General features: G+C 54.2%; 1 protein-coding gene across 1 annotated transcript in view; it reads right to left on the bottom strand.

Moving 5' to 3' along the window:
• The window catches only part of ZHX2 (zinc fingers and homeoboxes 2), a 162,440-nt gene that overhangs the window by 78,376 nt on the left and 65,060 nt on the right, over nt 1-19,004 (bottom strand). The window contains exon 2 of the mRNA XM_079144187.1: nt 15,342-15,411. The gene's annotated coding sequence lies outside the window, so the exon portion shown is untranslated. The remainder of the gene's footprint in view (nt 1-15,341; nt 15,412-19,004) is intronic.

The raw sequence follows: 19,004 nt of genomic DNA, 5'->3' as shown, positions 1-19,004 counted from the left end.
GTGACACCTGCAATATAGGATCTGCTGCAGTTTCTTACTCAGATGCTACCTGGCCAGGCCCATGGGCTCTGATTTCTCCAGGGCTGCCCAGAGGAGCCAGGTGCCTCACGCCGAATGCAAAGAAGAAGTAGTGTTGGTGCAGGCCACTGTGACCAAGGAAAGGCAGGAGGAAGAGGACGAATAAACTCCTCACTCTCTCCAGTCCTGGGGGACGTCTCTGAAACACAGTACTGCCAGTTCTGCTAGGATGCTTGAAAACAAAAACTGGTTCCAACACAACTGATGTGTCAGATCACATGGAGTATACCGTGAATTTTGCATTTGCTAATGCCTGAGTTCAGCAGTCAGGGATGGCAGGGGAACTCAGGAAACTTTGTTTGGTGGAAGGGAGCGGTCCAGGAAGACACAGAACACAGGCACGCACGAGCTCTGGGTGACTGACGGCTCTCTCGGTTTGCCGTTCACACCCGCTGTTGCAACCTGGGCTGGCTTTCCCCCTCTTCACCACACCTTACCTGCTGCCACCCTCTGACACTGCTTCCTCAAGCAAACGGGTCTCTCTGCAGGTAAAGTGCCACATTCTTGTACTACCTGTGCATTTCTGAATCATATGTAACAGGTAAACTATGCCATAGTTGTTTGCATTTTTTAAAAAAGTATTATGGTGAGCTGGGAAGATAGCTCAGTTGGTAGAGTGCTTGCCTTGCAAGCACAAGGTCCTGGGTTCAATCCCCAGCACCACAAAAAAAAAAAAAAAAAAAAAAAAAAAAAAAAGAAAGAAAAAAAAAAGTATTATGTCCTCAGCCACATTTCCTTGCTTTAATTTAACTTTTAATAATATGTGGTTTTGCAGGGTGGTGGTTTTGGGGAACACAGATGCTGCATTATGATGTAACTGATTGTACCACATTCTGCCACTCCAAAGCCATCCCATGTGCCAGAGCAATTGGCAAGAGTTTCTCAGGAAGTGATCAATCCGCTGAACAAGGCATTTGGAGAACGTGCTTTCTATCTTTTCTTCCGGAGCCCCTCTCTTCGTCCTGCCTGGGACAGCACATGTCCTCCCCTGTCCTCACTCCACCCTATCCCACCGCCCATAAAGTGTTAAAAGCTGTGTCTCCACCTCTCGAGAGAACCTGGGCTCAGGGAATGCACTCACGGTGCCTAACTGTGAGGTGGAACCAGGTGTGGTACCGTGGAACACAGGCAGCAGCCAGGGGCCACAGCCGGTTGATGAGGAGGGATGGCAAGCCACCAGGGTGGAGGGGAAGGGAAGCCGAGCGCCTCAGGGGGTTGGGAAGTCAGGAATGGAGTCTAGAAGTCAGTGCAAGCGTAAGGAGAAGGTGTCTGATGGACGCAGTCCCCAGGAGTAAGGTGAGTTGGTCTGGATTTTGAAGGGATAGGTTGGCTGAGATGTGAAGGGAAGACTGCAAGCGGCAAGACCACCTGTGGGGAGACCCCTCGGGCCTGTTGAGAGATGGCAGAGTCTGCACAGCGTGGCAGAAGCAGGGCTCAGGCAGGTGACCCCTGCCGTTATCTCTGTGCGCTTGATTGGGAAGGAGAAATTCTAGGGACCCCAGAGTCAGTTCTGTGTATTTCACTCCTCTTGGTTTTGGGGTGCATCCCTATTCTTTAGAGAAAGGAAGAAAAAACTTCCAAGGAATTCAAGATATTTTTGGGTGGAGCCAAATGACCATGGCCACAGTGGTTTCGGAAGTGCAAAGCTCATCCATGCACGGGCCATGTGTGTGCACACGTGCGTGTGCATACATGCGCGTGTGCATGTGAAGAATTCTGCAGGTGCTGCCTACAGTTTCCACTCACTCCATTTAGGGAACAATAGGTACAATATGATACACCACAGTGCAAAGCTTGTCTCCATCTGCAACCTGGCCGGAGAAAGGAGAGATTGATTGCATAGGAAGGTGGGAATCTCAGGGGCAGATGATGAGAACAAGCGAGCAATTTGGAGTCTGATTAGTAATGTCTGAACTCAGAACTTCCAGTTAGGGGCTGTACTTAACACAGTCCTCTTTTCTAGGGGTGCATGGGAGCAGCAAAGGAGATTGACTTAAGTTAATTAAACCGAGTGTGTAACTAAGTGTTCCTTGATGCTCACTCTATCCTTCTTGCACGGTTCATGTGAATCTGGTGCACAGCTCTGTCACATCTGCCAGCTCAAAGTCCCAGGGAGCTGGGGCTTTCCACACACCTATGAATGCGAGTACTTTCTTAATGATGAAAATCATGGAGTGGCAGAATGTGTGACTTCAGATGGGACAGAAGCCCCTTCTCAGGAGTGGCAAGTAGACCGGAAAGGCAGAAAGTGCGTGGATCTTGGGGGTGGGACAGTGGGACTCTAGTCCTCACACTGCCTCCCGCCAGCAGGATGGCCTCTGGCAGCTCACCCATCCTAAAGGACGCCTGAGATGCCTGTGAGTCCACCCGACGCCACGAGCCACATTCATCAGACCGCTTCATTTCCATTTGTGTGCGAGCAACGTGCACGCGGTAATGTCCAGGAGGCAGATTAACCCAGGTCCTATGTGTCCCAGGTGCTGTTCCAGCCTCATGGCGAGGGTCCCGAGAGCCCTCGGAGGTGAACACTGTTTGCTTTTACCGTTTCTGCCTCCCCGAGGGCTGGCAGCCAACGCCTCGCTGCGCCAGCCTCACTGTTTACCTGCGAAATCTAGACGCTCTGCTCTGCCGTCACCTCCGCCTGGAGTGGGGAGGCCCCAGGTCCAGCTGCTCACAAAGCGTCAACGCCCAGGCACAGGGACGAAGGCGGAGGCTGACAGCCCAGCAGGGACCCTTCCAGCAACTCTTGTGGGCCCAGCAGACCACCCGTCCACGCTGTCACCTCCGCACTGGGGAACGCGGTCACGCAGGTCACTGGTGTGAGTCCAGCCGGGGACTTAGAGAAGGCGTTGCTTTCTGAGTCACGCGGGTTCTCTGCATTCAAACTCTGACGGGGCCCCTCTCCTCTCTGTCATCGCTAGGGGCAAGAACTCAGGCTCTGTGATTCCATTTCCCATTGTCCGAAGGATCCGATGATTGGCAGCATCCGGTCTGGACTCAGGTCTGGCTTCTACCCTGGCTTCTGTGGTGGCACTTTTTCCCTGAGGGCCATCTTGGTCTCAAAGTTCCAAAGCCATAGCAGCAGCTGGTATTTTGGGTGCCATCACTGAAACTTTACAGGGTGAGCAGAAGGGGGTGGGTGGGGTGAACGCACAGGCTCTGGACCAGACAGTGAGCGAGTCCCAGCCCTCTGTAGTGGGAGCTCTGGAAGCCACTCACTGTCATCCTCAGGCTCCTACCTCTGGAAATGGGAGGTGACAGTGCTCTCAGGGCTCTCCCGAGATGAAATGAGGCGACGCTGGGTGCATTCCCAAGCATGGCAGCCCTGGAGACCCTTTCGGGAACTTTGAACTCATTTTCTACTCATCCCAGCCCTCTCAGGGAGAGCCGTAAGATTCTTTCCCTTTTATGGCTCAGAGGAGGCAAATGACATGCCAAGGTCACGAATCTGCAAGAGGCAGAATCGGCCTTTGGAGGCCTTCCTGCAAATGTGGAGGAAGCAGCCTGAGGGCGGAATTGGAGTTCGGTGGTGGAGAGGGAAACTGGCTGGTGCAGATAGCTGCTCTGCCACGCTGACGAAGTCGGTTAAGCTCTTCAGACCTCAGTTTCTTCATCTGTGGAATGGGAATAATGCCCGCCCTGATTGTTGTTGAAAGAATCAAGTATGAGATGGACTCAAGGTATTGGGCTATTGTGAAAAAGGGAACAATGCAGGAAAACATCCTTGGACAGGCCTATCTTTCACATGACTGGCACTTCTGGACAGACTGCCTTTGAGGCAAACCTTGGGTACTGGAGCCTGCAGGGGGGCACGGGGCTCTCCTTGAGTTCCCAGGCTGTGCTGCCTGCTTTGCAGGACAGGTGTGTAGGACAGGTGATGCAGCTGCTCCTGGTGCTCTGGAGAGTCTGCTGGGACCCCCGTCCTCTTGGGGGTTCCACTTGTCACACAGACAGCTGGGGTCAAGTACAGTGTGAAAGCTGCAGATTCTGACTTCCATGCCCTGTGCCCAGGTCTCCCTCTGAGGTCAGTTCACGTCCTGGCTCTTAGAGCAGGAGAATGATGAGGATGTCCCAGTTCACCCTGGAGGACCCCCACAGGGCTTCTCTGGTATATCTGGGGAAACATGCTGCTGCTGCCTGCGGCGCCCGTCTCGGTTCTGTGCCCCTCCGGGTGGCATGCTCTGGGACACGCCACCTTGTAGGAGCCTCCCTCCGTGACTCTGGCCATGTGATTTGCCTTGGTATGTTGGACGGTGGTGATGGAATGCAAGCCAAGACTTGAGCAGGACTGGCACCTTCCTGTCTGTACCTCGCTCCTCTGTCACCACCAGGAGCTCCTGGCTGGGCAGGCCTGCAGGGCAAGTGACGCGTGGAACTCCGTCTCCTGCCATTCACCAGGGTCATCTGAGGTCAGCCAACGCCCAGAGGTGTGGGCCAGCCCACCCTGGACCTCAGAGGCTCTGGACAGACTGGAGGTGTGCCAGCTGCCTGGACCCCGCGCCCCGAGAGTCACGAGCTAAGCGGAAGTTGCCGGGGGTCCACCGCGCAGGCCCGTGGGTGTCCGTTAGGAGGCGCTATCCTGTCCATGAACAGCTGACACCCAACCCAGATAGGTTTTGTAAAGAATGTAACCCCTGTGACTCTGTATTTTGCTACATGAGTCGAAGTCGCCCTCGTCTGCTCTTTCTTTGCTCTCGGAGGTCCTGGCAGGAAGGTCATCTCCCCCGGGGACCTACAGATGGCCTCCGATGGCTCCACTCGGTGGAATCCCAACAGGAGCCGACGGAAAGGGCCACGAGCTCTCTTCTTCCTCCTCGCTCTTCCTCTTCCTGTTCATTTATTTTAATAAAAAGCCAATGCATACTCTAAACGAACGGGTCCTCTAGGTTCAGACAGCCTCCCGCCAGAGCCAGGCCGGAGGGCTCGTCCTCAGTGCCCCCGGCCTCCCGCTCTAGGCTCCTCCGTGCCATTGCCTCTCCGCCTTCACCGCGCACCTTCCCACCGTGGCCACGCGAGGCCCGTGTCTCCCTGGCGTCACTCACGTGCTCCTGTGACAATGCTCTTGGCACTGTGATGAGGGGCTGAATCCCGACCCACGGGGCTCAGATGCCCTCCTATGGACCTCAGGATTTGGGGCCCTGACTCCTCCGAGCCTCGACTTCCCATCTGCAAGGCCAGTCTAAGGACGACGGCAGCAGTCACCTCGTGGGGTTGCCTGGGAAGGTTCACTGGGATGGTCCAACTCCAGCACAGCGTGCTCCCCGCTGTGGTAGTCACCATCACATGCCAGCTGCCATTGCGACTGTGAGTTCAGTACCCCGGGAAGCTGAAGTCCTAGCTGGCATTTAACACGTTCCGTGTTCCCATCGTTGTAAGTATTTTAGGTACTGCCCTAGGTCCCCTTGTGTGTTTATTTCATTTTAAACCTCATGGCAACTCTTAATGTAGATAGTGTTATTACCCCCCAAAACTGAGGCACAGAGAGGTAAAGTAACGTACCCAAGGTCACACAGCTAAGAGCCACCTTTATCGTCATCCTTCCACTTTATTATGGTTATTCACCCATCTTTCTCATTGGTTGATCTGGAATGTGTAATTCATGTTTGCCCTCGAGTGTTTAGCACAGTGCCTGGCACACAGACCAACACAGTGACAGAGGTTGCTAGAGGGTGGTCTGTGTCCCTGTGCTCCTCTCTTGACATGCACCCCCTTGAGGGCAGAGGCTGGACCCCCGATCCCTGCACCTGCTTGCTACCGGGACGGATGGACAGATGGAGCCATGAGGAAGGGACATGGCCTCTTCTCACAGCGGCCGGCAGCTCTGGGCTCGGCTCGAGCTGTCTAACGCTCCGGCTCCAATCTGGACCTGGGAGGCAAACGAGGCTTTCAGCAGCCTCAGGCAAGCGGGGGTGAAATTAGCAGATCGGTGTACACAGGAGTGTTTAATAACGCTGTCACGCCCCCTCCTCGCGGAGCCTTGTGACATTCCGCATTAAAAAAGTGACAACCTTCAATTGCCGTGCAGGACGCAGGCCTGGCATCGCGGAGCTCCGAGCCCCCGAAAGCGCACATGTTCTGGCAACCCACAGCAGGCAGGGACGGGGGCTGACGGCTTTGCGCAAAAGTGTCCTCGTGGACCCTCCTCAGCCCTTTGTAGTGCGGTTGTTCTTCTGCTCGCGCGTCAGAAGCATGATCTTCATTAAATATTAAGAAGTTGTTTGTTAAAATAATGTTGTCATGGTAACCGGGCGGGGGAGGAGGGGCTGCCCGAATCCCTGCATATTAATCAAGGCTGGATACTATGTAGTGAGCGTCCCTCTGAGCCTTCTGGTGACAATGAATCTGGAGGATCCAGTGGCTGGATGTCTGTGGCCAAGATGTGGGCTCTCAGGAGGTCCTGGAGCTGTGTCGTGTCTGCTGGACAAATGGACAGGTGGATTGATGGATGGACAAATGAATGGATGCCCAAACCAAGATTTTAGATGTTTGTGTTAGAGATCTGTCTTTTCTTGATACTAGAGATTAACCCTGGGAGTGTGTCACCACTGAGCCACACCCCCAGCCCTGTTTATATTGACACAGGATCTCATTCAGTTGATGAGAGCCTCGCTAAGTTGCTGATTGCTGAGGCTGCCCTCCAACTTGTGATCCTCCTGCCTCAGCCTCCCGAGTGGCTGGGATTACAGTGAGCGCCGCCACCCCTGGCTCGGCTCGTTGGAGCTGTTTCTGGCAACTCTTCCGTTTTTCAGTTGCCCTTTTACAGTAGAAAGCAGTTTTGCCAAAAAAAATTGGGGGGAGGAGCTAGGGAAGTAAATGGGGGAGGCAAAGCTTTCTCTCGTTCCAAGGGAGAGTGAAAGGCGCCGGTGGGGAAGCAGGCAGGAAAGCCTGGTGCCCGACTGCCAGGGCCCGGCCTGGTTCAGCCACGGCTGCGGGACTGTGACCTGCTCCCCAGCCTCGGGCTCCACACACACCACATGGTCCACGGCCATGTGTCCTTGCCTCTGGGGATCCCCGAGGGGCTCAGAGGAGACCTCGCTCGGCCAAGCGCAGCCTCGTTTCCACCTCTGCTGCTGCTGCTGAAAATGCCACTGAGCCACCTCGGAGAGAAGGTCCCACGGCGTTCATAGCTAAAGGCCGGTGTCCAGACCCAGCCCTGGTGACGCCCCTGCCCAGGTTCTTTCTGAGGTCAGCACGGTTTCCTATCAAGGGCCAGAGGGAGGTCACTGCGATCTGCTCTGGTTTGGGTACGGCATGGGCATATCCCCAGAGAGTGCTGGGCTGGAAGCCTGGTCCCCTCTGTGGCCGTGTGGAGGTGGCAGAGCTCTAAGAGGTGGGCCCAGAGGCAGTGGTTAGTTAGGTCACGGCGGCACTTTCCTGGGAGGAGATCAACACCGTCCCCTCAGGTCCAGCGAGAGCAAGCTGTCACAACAGGCGCGAATGCCTGACTCCTGTGTCTTTCTGCCTTCCTGTCTCACCACGAGTCTCTTGCACATGTGCCCCTGTAACTGTGATGCCATGTCCCTGCCGGCCCAGGCTGGAGGCCAAACCAATGTGGCCACTCGATCTTGGACTTTCAACCTCCAAAACTGTGAGCTTAACAAACCTCTCTTTTTTATTCACTATCCAGTTTCAGGTATTTTGTTATAGCAACATGTAATGGACCAACACACAATCTCTCTTGTAATCTTGTTTTGTTTTTACAAAGCTTTTATAAATGCAAAACCATTCTTACCTCACAGGTTATATAAAGCCAGACCCAGTAGGCTGGCCCTAACAATGATACGATGAAATAGAATAAAGAGGAAAGCAAAGTAAAAGGAGATGTATACCGTGCCTTTCATTCCATTACAAGTGGGTTGAAGGAATACTACCTGATTCCCAGGGGAGACACATCTGTACATGGTTACAATACAGCAGCTGTGGGGGAGCATCCACAGGTGGGATGTCACTTCTGCAAAAATACTACACCACGAGATTTGTTCTGAGTGTGTTCTAGATGTGGAGTTCCCCCACCTGCCAGGTTCAGTGCTCCCCACTGGGTCCCCTCCGATTATCACAGGCACTGAACATCCTCCTTTTCCCCAATGTCCCTGCCCACCCATCTCAGTCCTTGTGGTCTGGCAATGCCTGGTAGGGACCTACGACCAGAAAGCATGGGCCACCACTGCAGATGGCTCATGGGGGGACATGTGGCTCAGGTCTTTCAAGCTCAGGGCATTGAGAGGACCACTAGGGAAGCAAAGTCCTCTTTTCATGGAAGCGGCCGTTGGTGGCCACTCTGCCACCATGTCAGTGTGGGAAAACTGACTGAGTGAGGCCCACACAGAAGCTGAGCCAGGGCTGGAGAGAGGATTCCTGCTGTCACTGAACCCAGCCGGGTGCCAAGCCAGAGCAGCTCCGACTCTCCACTTACAGGGACCACTTTGCATCTGACGCATAGGTCATCTTATAACCCAGAGTCTACCGTAACTGAATACCCACTAAGCACCGTTAGCTCATAATTACATGTGTTACCATTTTCTTGACCCAAGAAACTTTGGGTTCCAAAAAACATGGAAGAGTTTTAGGGCAGGGTGACCAGGACAAAGCTGGAGATGGATACAGGGACAGGTGAAGTGCCATTTCTCATTTTTCTCTTCGTTTCTCCTTGTAGCTTAGATACGCCGGGTCCACTCCTCGTCCTGGGGTAAGGAGCCAGGAACACCTCACGTGCTCTTGAACTTGCTCCCGACCCAGTGCCTGCAATGGGGCCTTACATCTAGTCAGTCAGGGTGGAGCGAACGTCATACCGGGGGCAGATGGGATGTTGGTCTCCATTTCCTGATGGAGCTGCTGCTTCTGGCCCTGCCACTCCAGGGCTCTGTCTCCAGCCCGGCTGCTCCTGACTCTGAGCCGTGTCCGGGAGAGTCACCCTCGGCTCACCGACCTCTCCATCGGCCTGCTGTCTACCCCAATTCTTCCCAGCAAGCCTGGGGATGAGGCACGAAGTCCTCGGGACTGGGGACATGCCACCATGCTGATTTGTCACAGGGCAGTAGATTGGGGGCTCGGGCAGGGGGAGGAGGGGACAGTTCCATGGTTAGGGAGGGTGACATGATTTGCAGAGGACCCAGGTGATCTCACTTCTTCCTCCCCTCCATCCCCCAGCAGGGGCACAGACACCAGGTTGGCCGTCACTGACCAGTGGGCTGGTGACTCCCAAATGCATCCCTCCCTCCCTGAGCTGGTTTCTGAGTTCCAGGCCTGCCTATGCTGGCTGTCCCCACTGGGATATGCCACAAACGATAATCCTGAGCTTATTAACAGCCATGCTAATAGCGGGTGACCGGCTCTCACCGAGAGTATGCGCTTGGTCCAGATGTAGCGCTTCACGTTTTTTGGTATGTGTGTGGGGCTGGGCCTTGCCCCTGCTAGGCAAGTGCTGCCCCCCAGCACCCCCAGCCCAGCCAGACACGGCTCCTGACATTTTACACATGCTGATCCTAAAAGCCCTCTCAGGTTGGTAAAATAGTCACCACTCACTCCTCTCTCTACAGAGGAAGAGAGACGCTGAGGCTCGGGGGAGTTAAGTGACCCCTCCGAGGTCACGCAGCTAGCCAGGTGGCTAAGTCCAGCCACGAGGGCTCCTGAGACCACACGTAATGGCCGCTCTCTGCTGCCGTCGGGTCCATGCACATTCCACAGGCACAGGGAAGGCCACGCTCCTGCGCCGTCTCTCCAGCCACAGCTTTCTCACTACTTGGAGAATAGGATGATTTTCTCTTAAGGTTCCCAAGCCAGGAGCCTGGGATGTGCTCTCAATCCCCCTTCCTCACTATCCCCATCCAAGTCCAGCCAGGTCTTGCTCAGAATTGTCCTCTGGAGCAAGGCCCCAGCTCCATCCCTGCTGCGGCTGCCTGGGTCCCGCTGGCCACCCCCTCTCTCTATCCAGCTGGCTGCAACCCAGCCTCTGCTGGAGCCTCCCACCTGTGGAAGCCCGAGCATCACCCCTCTAACGTCACCTCCTGCTTCCTGCAGGCATCCAGGGCCTCGGGTTGCACTGATCCTCCTCATCCACCTCAGCTGCCACGTGTGCCCACAGGCCTCTCCCAGCCCAGCAATCCAGGCTTCCGACATTCCCCAGACGTCCATGCTGTGCGCCTCTGTGCCTTTGCTGGGCTTCCTGCCTCCTCTGTCTGCAGGAATTCCTCCCCTCCTCCAGGGTTCTGAACCCGTGGGCCAAACGAACACTTCCTTTCTGTGGGGGAACCTGCCATCTTTTTGAAGCCCGAGGAGTGGCTGTGACACACGCTGACTCTGTTTACTTAGTGGTTTGTTAACACTTTCACACTGTGCTCAGCGCCGTTCCAGGCACGTTCTGTAAACTCAGTCAGTCGTCTTGACTACCCCACGAGGTGGCCCATTTTATGGATGAGGAAACTGAGGTCCAGAGAAGTTAAATAACTTGTCTGAAATCACAGGACTAGCAAAGGGGGAGCTGAGATTCCAAGTGGGGACCCTAGAGCATGATCTTAAGGGCTCTGTGATTCTGCTTTGTGTTGGGTGGTAGAGTGTGGAGTTATGAAAGCCCAGAGAAGGGACAAGGGCCTCCGAGGACTCAGGGGACTTGCACTGGGCTTTGAGTGTGGACAGGATGCCTCCGCCTGTCCTGGCCTCGCAGTGGCAGCCCCTGAGTGAGCCCATGCTGGCCACGCACTCTGGCCTCAAGGCCTCCTCTTTGCCCAAGGGCCTCCCTCAGCTCCATCCCAGGAGGGAAGCATTTGCGACTGTTTAAGGATGTTCAGGATGAAGAGAGGGCCCCACCATGAGGCCACCATGCTAGGAAGTGGAGCTGGAGTGGGGAGAATGAAGGAGCAGGATGGGGACAGGGTCTTCTTTCTCCAGCTCAGGAGCTGGACCATGGGGTGGGGCCCACGGGGCCGGGCGGCTCCTCAGGTGGGCACAGGGCATGAGCTGCAGAGTAGTTCAGCTCTGGGTCCAGAAGAGAAGGCTGGAGGGTGAGGGCGTCCAGCCTGGTGAACCAGGGGGACTGGGCCAGAAGCTCAAGGTGGCTGGGACAAAGGGATGCACCTGTCTGCCGCCCACTAAGAAGCGCAGCCCTCAGCGGCAACCCAGGAGTCCTGATGAACTCACCGTGCTGCCCAAGCCCTCTGCAGCCACCCACACCGGGCCTGTGACCGGCACGTTGCTTCTCCAGCCCTGCTTCACACAGACTTCTTTCTTTTCTTCTCTTGTCTTTTCTTTTTTCTTTCTTTTCCTCCCCCCTTTTCTTTCTTTCTTTCTTTCTTTCTTTCTTTCTTTCTTTCTTTCTTTCTTTCTTTCTTTCTTCCTTCCTTCCTTCCTTCCTTCTTTCTTCTTTCTTTCTTTCTTTCTTTCTTTCTTTCTTCCTTCCTTCCTTCCTTCCTTCTTTCTTCTTTCTTTCTTTCTTTCTTTCTTTCTTTCTTTCTTTCTTTCTTTCTTCCTTCCTTCCTTCCTTCTTTCTTCTTTCTTTCTTTCTTTCTTTCTTTCTTTCTTTCTTTCTTTCTTTCTTTCTTTCTTTCTTTCTTTCTTTCTTTCTTCCCTCCCTCCCTCCCTCTCTCCCTCTCTTCCTTCTTTTCTTTCATTTTTGACATAGGAGCTGTTCTTTCTCCAGATTCTCAAGGACAGACTGCAAGTGGGGCTCCATTTCAAGTCTAACCAATCCTAACAAGGAACTCCCACCCGCCGGGCGGGCGCACTCACAGGAATCTGCTGGAATTTGTTGTTGGCATCCTGTGGCAGGAGCTCACCCTCCCTGTCCCCACCTCTCCCTGCAGGGGCCTTGGGGTTCAGCTGCTGTCACTGGCTGCACAAAAGGCACAATGAGGACACAGTCCAACTGCTGAGCAGCCCAGTCCCTGCTGGAGAAACCTGCTGGGGACTCACCAGTGCCACAGAGACCCTGGGAGCCACTCCTCCCAGAAGCCCAGAGCACAGACTCACATTGGGGATTTTGGTGGACATTTTCCATTGAGGAATCATCAGTAATAAAAAGGAAGAGCCCCTGAAAGACTAACAGGAGCAGTTGAAACTTATGTTGCTTTAAAAAAAAAAAAAAATCGAACTGTAACAACTTTCTTGACCCTACTCAAAGAGGAAAGCTCACCTCTGCTCTCGTTTACTCAGCAGAATAACTCTGCGAGACCAGACGTTATTTCCCCATTTTATAGATCAGGAAACTCAAGGAAACCTAGCTGTGGACTACCTGCAGCATCACATGCGTGTTAGCCCTGGAAGAACAGTGTCTTTGCAGCAAGCGCAGCGAAGTCTAGTTCAAGTTCCCCGCCATTCAGATGGAAGCCAAGCTGCCCACCGGATGATTTTCCACTTCAATAAATGTCCTGCTTTTGTGAGACCCTCAGTGCTATTCAGGCCAGAGTAAGTGGTCTGGAGGTGCAGGCCAAGAACGTTCAGCTGGGGTCACACCTGCTAAGCACAGATGGCGGGCCTCTCTACCTGTGCCGGGCCACTCGCAGGGCTGGGACGAGCTCCTGGACTGAGAGGCAGCCAGGCACCCCATGCCCAGGAGCCCTGGGAGGAAGACTTCGCTCTCACCTGGGCTGGTCCTAAAATGGTCCAGTTGAGCGAGGTCTCGCTACGCCTTGCTTCTGTAATGGAATGAGAGGCTGCTGACATAAAACCATGAAAAGCAGAACAGGAAGATGACCTTAGAAAGTACTTTGTCCAGGGATGGCAGAGTGGTACCTGTGTCAGGGCCCTTCTCCTGACCCCTTGGCAGACATCACTGATCCACTGCGGCATCCTCCGCAGTAGGGGTGCCTCAGCAGGGTCCCAGCAGCCACGGCCACTCGATCCTCTCATCCCTGCCCACTTCCCACCCGAGGCGGAAGTGAGGTTGTAGCTACTTGGGGGCTATCTGGAGGGACACGGGAAAAGGAGCCTGGTGTGGCTTTAGACTCCTGGGCACGGGGCTGGCTTATGTCATGAATGATTTGGCCAATCCCACGGTCATATGCTCAGCTAGGGTCATGGTGAGATGGGGCAGGGAGCCGCCAGGGAGGCCCCTGAGCAAGCTAATTCGATAGCCCCAGGCCTTGTACTAAAGTAAGAAATGTGACCTTGAGAGTGTTGCACGCAGTTATGATTTATCTGAAATACACGACAAATCCTGGGGTGGTGGCTGCTGCCTTCTGCCAAGGGAAGCATTGTTCTGGGAATCCAGTGACAAGCTGTTCATCTTCTAGCCTTGGGGACAGCCAGACCTCCCTGGGGAAGGGATGGGGGCTGATGTGGAGTGGGGGCTGAGACCATGCTGCTCAAACTCAAGTCTTGCGCAGTTTTCTTTGTGTGTATGTGTGTGTGTGTGTGTGTGTGTGTGTGTGTGTGTGTGCGCGCGCGCTACTGTCTTCCAGTTTTCAAGACCACTTCTGCGGGGGAGGAGGTTAGCACATGGTGTCCTTGTTCACTGGGGGAAAGGGACATTGGAGGATTTGCCCAGCTGGCAATAGATGGCAGAGCTGCCTCTGGCTTTGGACCAGTGTTGGAACCAGGAGGGACCATCCAAGGGACACTGCAGGAAAAATGGGATCCTCAACCAATGAAGCGCCGGGTCGTGTCTCTGCTTTAGAGAATGGGCTCCGAGTGGGCCAGGGCTCCTGCAGCTACACCAGCCCCTGCTGCATCTCAGACCCAACACTAGCCCTACCCCATGACTAGAAGAAGGGCTAATGGCTCTTGAGGGCTCACTAGGTCCATGAATGGGGCCAGACAGCTTTATACGAATGACTTTCCGGAATCCTCACCACCTCTGTGAGAGGCTACTACCCCGCCCCATTATACAGGTGAGAAAACCAAGCACAGAGAAGCTGGCAACTTGCCTGAGGCCCCACAGCCAGTGAGAGAGCCAGGACTTGAATCCAGGGTCACTGACACTAAGCACAGACACCGCCTCCCAGAATTGCCTCTTCCTCACTTTATCAACCATGATTTACTGAGCAGCTACTTGTACAAGGACACAGCTCAACTCCTGCCTGAAGACTTGCAAGGACCAGCCGGGAAGGGACTGAGATTCTCCATTCAGCCTTCCTCCTCTTCCTCCTCCCCCTCCCCCTTCCCCAGGAACGTTCAGGACTCAGCTGCTCACACAGCCCATGCGCAGCGACTGTCAAACTCGATTCTCATCCAGGCTGCCAGCTTCTGAGAGAAAAACACCAGCTCTGGCCTCCCACAGCGCCCTGCCCTCAGGGGCCCTTGGGAAATATTGCTGCAGCTGACGGGGGCAGGAGACCCAGACACACACACAAAGGACAGCCATGTCTCATTATTCAGACCCTCCCCTGTCCTGTGGGTGTCCCGACTAACGTCCCCATTTGGATCCGGAGTATGATTTTTCTCACGCCTGGTGCGCCAGGTTTTAGGCACAAGTTCCTGTCCCTGCCAGAGGGCCGCCACCACCCTCAGTGACGCCATGCTCCTGGTCCAGCTGCCTGTCTGCGTCTCCCCAGCTCGGCCTCCTGGGGAGTGGGTGGTGGGTGGTCTTGCCACTCGTTCCCTGGCCCTTTCTCCTGGTCTGTGTGGCCTGGATCTTGGGTCAAATCTCAGTGGCGCAACCAGCAGGTAACTCTCTCTGTGGCTCTGGGAAGGAAGGAGCTCCCTGAGGCTCAGCAAAACTCCCTTCATGCTTTGCGAGATGCCTGCCCATCATGGACGTCAGGTGTTGGGGTCACACCTACGACACGTGTGCCGTCTGGGGTTGGCTCAGGTGCAGCTGGCCGACAGGTGTGAGGTCACGGAGAGACTCAACGGTCCTCTCACCCAGTGGCTTCTGCAGCAGAACCTGCCATGTACAGGCAGCGCGGAGAGGGTGTGTGTGCTACCCTCGTTCAGCAGGCTCCTCCCGCCTCAGACCCGCCCCTCAGGGCCCACTGCACACCAGCGGGCCAGCCGTCTCCCTCTCTGTTCTAAGAGGTACTTCCTGCGCCCTGGCCGAAGCTTCCTTGCGCACGAGTCCAAGCACGCGCCTTCTGGACGGTGAGTCTGAGCTGCTGTCATCGCGCAGAGAGAGGGCAGCTCAGACGCTTGCGGGCTCAGTTCACTTCTGGGAGAGACTGGTAGGAACCTGGAAAGTTCCAGGGGACTGACCCCTGGATCCCCAGCACGGTGTTGCTCCCAGGGCACGTGGATGGAAACGAGCGACCAGCTGCCCTGTCCCTTCCTCCCGTTCATCTCCTCTCCCCTGAAACCCAACCTGGGTGGCGGTAACCACCGCCCCACACATCACTCACCATCTCGTGAGGCTTACATCCTGGGGACCTCCTTCCAGCTGGGCTCCAAGAGCAGCCAGTGCGGCGAGACCTGCGAAGGAGAGGAACGCCGTATTAACAGCGGGGCAGGGCTCAGGGTGTCCGTCTCTTTTCCAGCAGGACTGAGTCACTGGGAGACTGGGGTAAAGGTGGGAGGATAAAAAGAAAAGGGATCATGTAAGGACCGAGCTGCTCATTAAGCCAACCTCGAAATCTCTGGGCTCTGTGGCGATTCTGAGATGGAGAAGGAAAAAAAAGCCCCTAACCCTGGATGAGTCAGCAGCTTTTAGGAGAGAGGAACGCATGGGGAATTGCGAGGGGTGGGCTGGGAGGGCCCCTCTGTGACCTCACTCAGTGTCCCCTGGAGTCGCCCCTGCGTTCCCCACAGCAGGCTGTGCACGGTTCCATTTTGATGAGGGCTCAGGGGGAGCTCTGCGCTCAGGCCTCAAGTCGGGAAGAGACGGCAGTCCTTCAAACAAAAGCCCCCAAGCGTATTTATATCCCGGGAGACTCCTGCCAAGCTCGCCCGTGTGCTTCAAGCATCCCTGGAGAGCTGAAGCCGGAAGCGGGAGGCGAGGCCAGGCTCGGAGGATGTGCCCCCAGCACGGGCAGTTGAGGCCCGAGGCCTGGAGGCTCCCCGAGCCCAGCCACCTTCAAAGCCCGCCTGGGTCCTCCCCATTTCCTTCAGAATTCTCAGGCGACTTGGGGTCTCTCTATCCATCCGTCCCTGCTCCCAAAGGCGCACTGTGCGGATGGGGGTAAGAAAGCCTTCCTGGGGGTGGACGGGTCACTGTGTCCTCGTCGTGTGCCCGGCACCGGCTACCCCTGAGCTAGACTCTGGGCCTTGGAGGTGGACTCCCATCTCCAGGGAGCTTGTGGGAGGGGCAGGGTCCTATTAGGGCCTGCATTTTAATGAGACCCTCCATGACTCCTGCACGTGCCCGTCTGGAGAGTGTTGGTGGATGAAGATTTTAATCACGGGAGGAAGAAATTTGTGGCCCATTCTCCAGGGGGAAATGGGCTCAGGAAGTCCCAACTCACCCACCGTGGCTGTGGGGCAGTAAGGGGCAGAGCAGGTTCAAAGCCACGCTCACGGCTATGGAGCTGTTTGTGGGAAGCAAATGGAGAAGGTGAGGGGCAAGCAGGCCCCACTTCACGGGAGGGGCTGAGGGAAGGGCAGTGGGCCAGGGTGGCCAGGGGACCTCAAGGCCCTGGGGTCAGAGTGGGGTCCCGGCTGTACTGCACAGCACTCTAAGAAGCAGTATCCACAGGCTTGTGGACACTGGAGGCAGGTTCGCCCTCCTCCGCCAGTGAAATTCCCCAGTCAAAAGTTCTGGGCCTCCTTCCTGCAGGGGAATTCAAGCTTCTGCATTTAATCACAGTGATTAACTTCTTTTTATTTCAGGGAGTTTAATTCTCTTGCCCACTGCCCTTGCAATTAACCATCCAGCAGGAGAAGGTGCCCTGGGCGACCAGCTACCCTAAGTAGTCCAGGCATAGACCAACAGGAAAGAAGATACTTTACAAACCCCTTTATACTTTAGAAAATGTTTCTTCTCCACTCACTAATTGCGTCCAACTTTTAAGGGATATGTCCTTAGCCTATCTCACAGTTGAGAAAATCACAGCACAGAGAGGGTGAGTGACTTTCCTGAAGACACAGAGCTATTGGATAGGCTGTGGTTGGTATCCTTTGACTCCGGCTCCAGAGGTGTGACTAGGGTAGTCCGGCTGCTCCTGATGGGGAAAGGGACAGCACAACACAGATTTCTGATGCTCTGGATTAGCATTACTCACCTCTGTATACTCTTGTTCCAACTTTGGTGTGAGGTGGGTTCATTATACAGACTTATGAAGCAGGAGAACGAACTACTACAGGTGAACAACTGTCACCCTGAGTCAGCTAGGGCTGGGGATGCACGCTCAGTGGCAGTGTTTACCTAGCACTGTGATCCCTAGCATCCTAGTACCAGCTGGCATTCTTGGTTTATCAGTTATTAACACTGTCCCTCAATATGGCATGCTCTGGGGCCCAGACTTGGAATCTCAGCTCCCCCTTTGCTTGTCCTGTGGAAGGGGAGTTGCCCCAGGTCCTCTGGAGGATATTAAAATTGTTAATGTTCAAGTTTCTCATTTAAAATGGCAGTATTTGCACATAAGCTATGCACATCCTCTCACACTGTCATCCTTAATTACTCATAATATCCTATACAATGTGAAAGCAATATAAAAAGTCTGCATGTTCATTACAGATGAACATTTTTCTCAAGCATTTTGCAGCTGTGCTTGGTTGACGCTGCATGTGCAGACCCCGTGGATATGAAGGGCCAACTGGACGTTACTTGCATGATTGCACTTGCTTCTGTGAAGCAGATCAGCTCAGTTAGGGCGTGATATCAGTAAAGCGTGGATGTCGCCTTGGTACACAGACCAATGTCCCAGCACGTACATGTTCTGTACCACCAATACCAGCAGCTGGATGCCAAGCACCCTGACTCTGCTGCCCACTTGCCGCTCGCTCCCTGCCCTTCCCGTGGCTCACTGTGACCACGTGTTCTCAGAAGCACTGCTGCTCAGGTCCCCTGATCTCTGCAAAAGCCATGCTGGACCGTCCACCTTGGCCCCACGGTAGCAAAGTCTGCAACTGCTCTTTCCCCTGCAGCTTCTGATGAAGGCGTCTGTCTGCACCTGCCTTCACCCTTCTCCAGACACCGTCTATCAGGTTCCCCTCCTTTTTTAAAAATTAAAATATTTTTTATTTTTACAGACTGCATTTTGACTCATTGTACACAAATGGGGTACAACTTTTCATTTCTATGGTTGCGCACAATGTAGATTCACACCATTTGTATAATCATACACAGAAAATGGGGGGGAAGGGGGTGGAGGACAGAAAGATAGCAGAATGAAACAGACACTATTTTCCTTTTTTGTTTTCTTTAAATATTGTCCCATGGTTACACAGGTCCTGAAGTTGCTGCTGTATTTCTTTCTTTGATTCAAAATTTAATGGGCCAGTTCAATGGGCTGCTATCCTCCCCAGGACTGTGCCTTGTTACTGACTTGCCTGATTTGTGAGGGTCTGCTACAACCCTGCTATCCCCCAAAGTTTAGATTTTTAAAAAAATTTTCATAAGGCAAGGATGTCTGAGAGCACATTACATCACTTCATAGCAGAAATGTCTGCACAGTGGAAGAAACATTCTAGGTACCAATATCTATATAGGACTTAAATGTATAATAGATAGTTTTTCAATATTGATCCTGTTAATATTAAATACTGACTACATTAAATATTCAGTTAATCATTTTTTGAGCACCTGTATATATCTGATTTTGCTTTAAGCACCAGATTGACATTGAAAATAAAGCTCAGTCCCTACCCTTAAGAAATGGTATAAAAAGGGAGAGACAGCAGACAGTGAGAAAGTACAATGCATAAGGAGGTGGTCTGAGTAGGAGCAGCTCACAGACGCCTCGTGTCTGCAGAGACCAGTCCCTGCACCAAGTGGCTGCTGAGGCCCTGGCGGTCTGGCCTGCCCTCCACCCACCCACCTGGCCCTGCTGCGTTGCTGGCTTGCTGGCTTCTTCTCAGTGCCTTGCCTGGTGTTCTGTGCAGCCTCAGGGCTGTGCTAGGCCCTCTCC

The sequence above is a fragment of the Sciurus vulgaris genome, assembly GCF_902686455.1.
Source record: "Sciurus vulgaris genome assembly, chromosome: 1".
Classification (NCBI taxonomy): Eukaryota; Metazoa; Chordata; class Mammalia; order Rodentia; family Sciuridae; genus Sciurus; species Sciurus vulgaris.
Note: the sequence above shows the minus strand (reverse complement) of the source record. Positions and strands in the feature narration are given on the sequence as shown.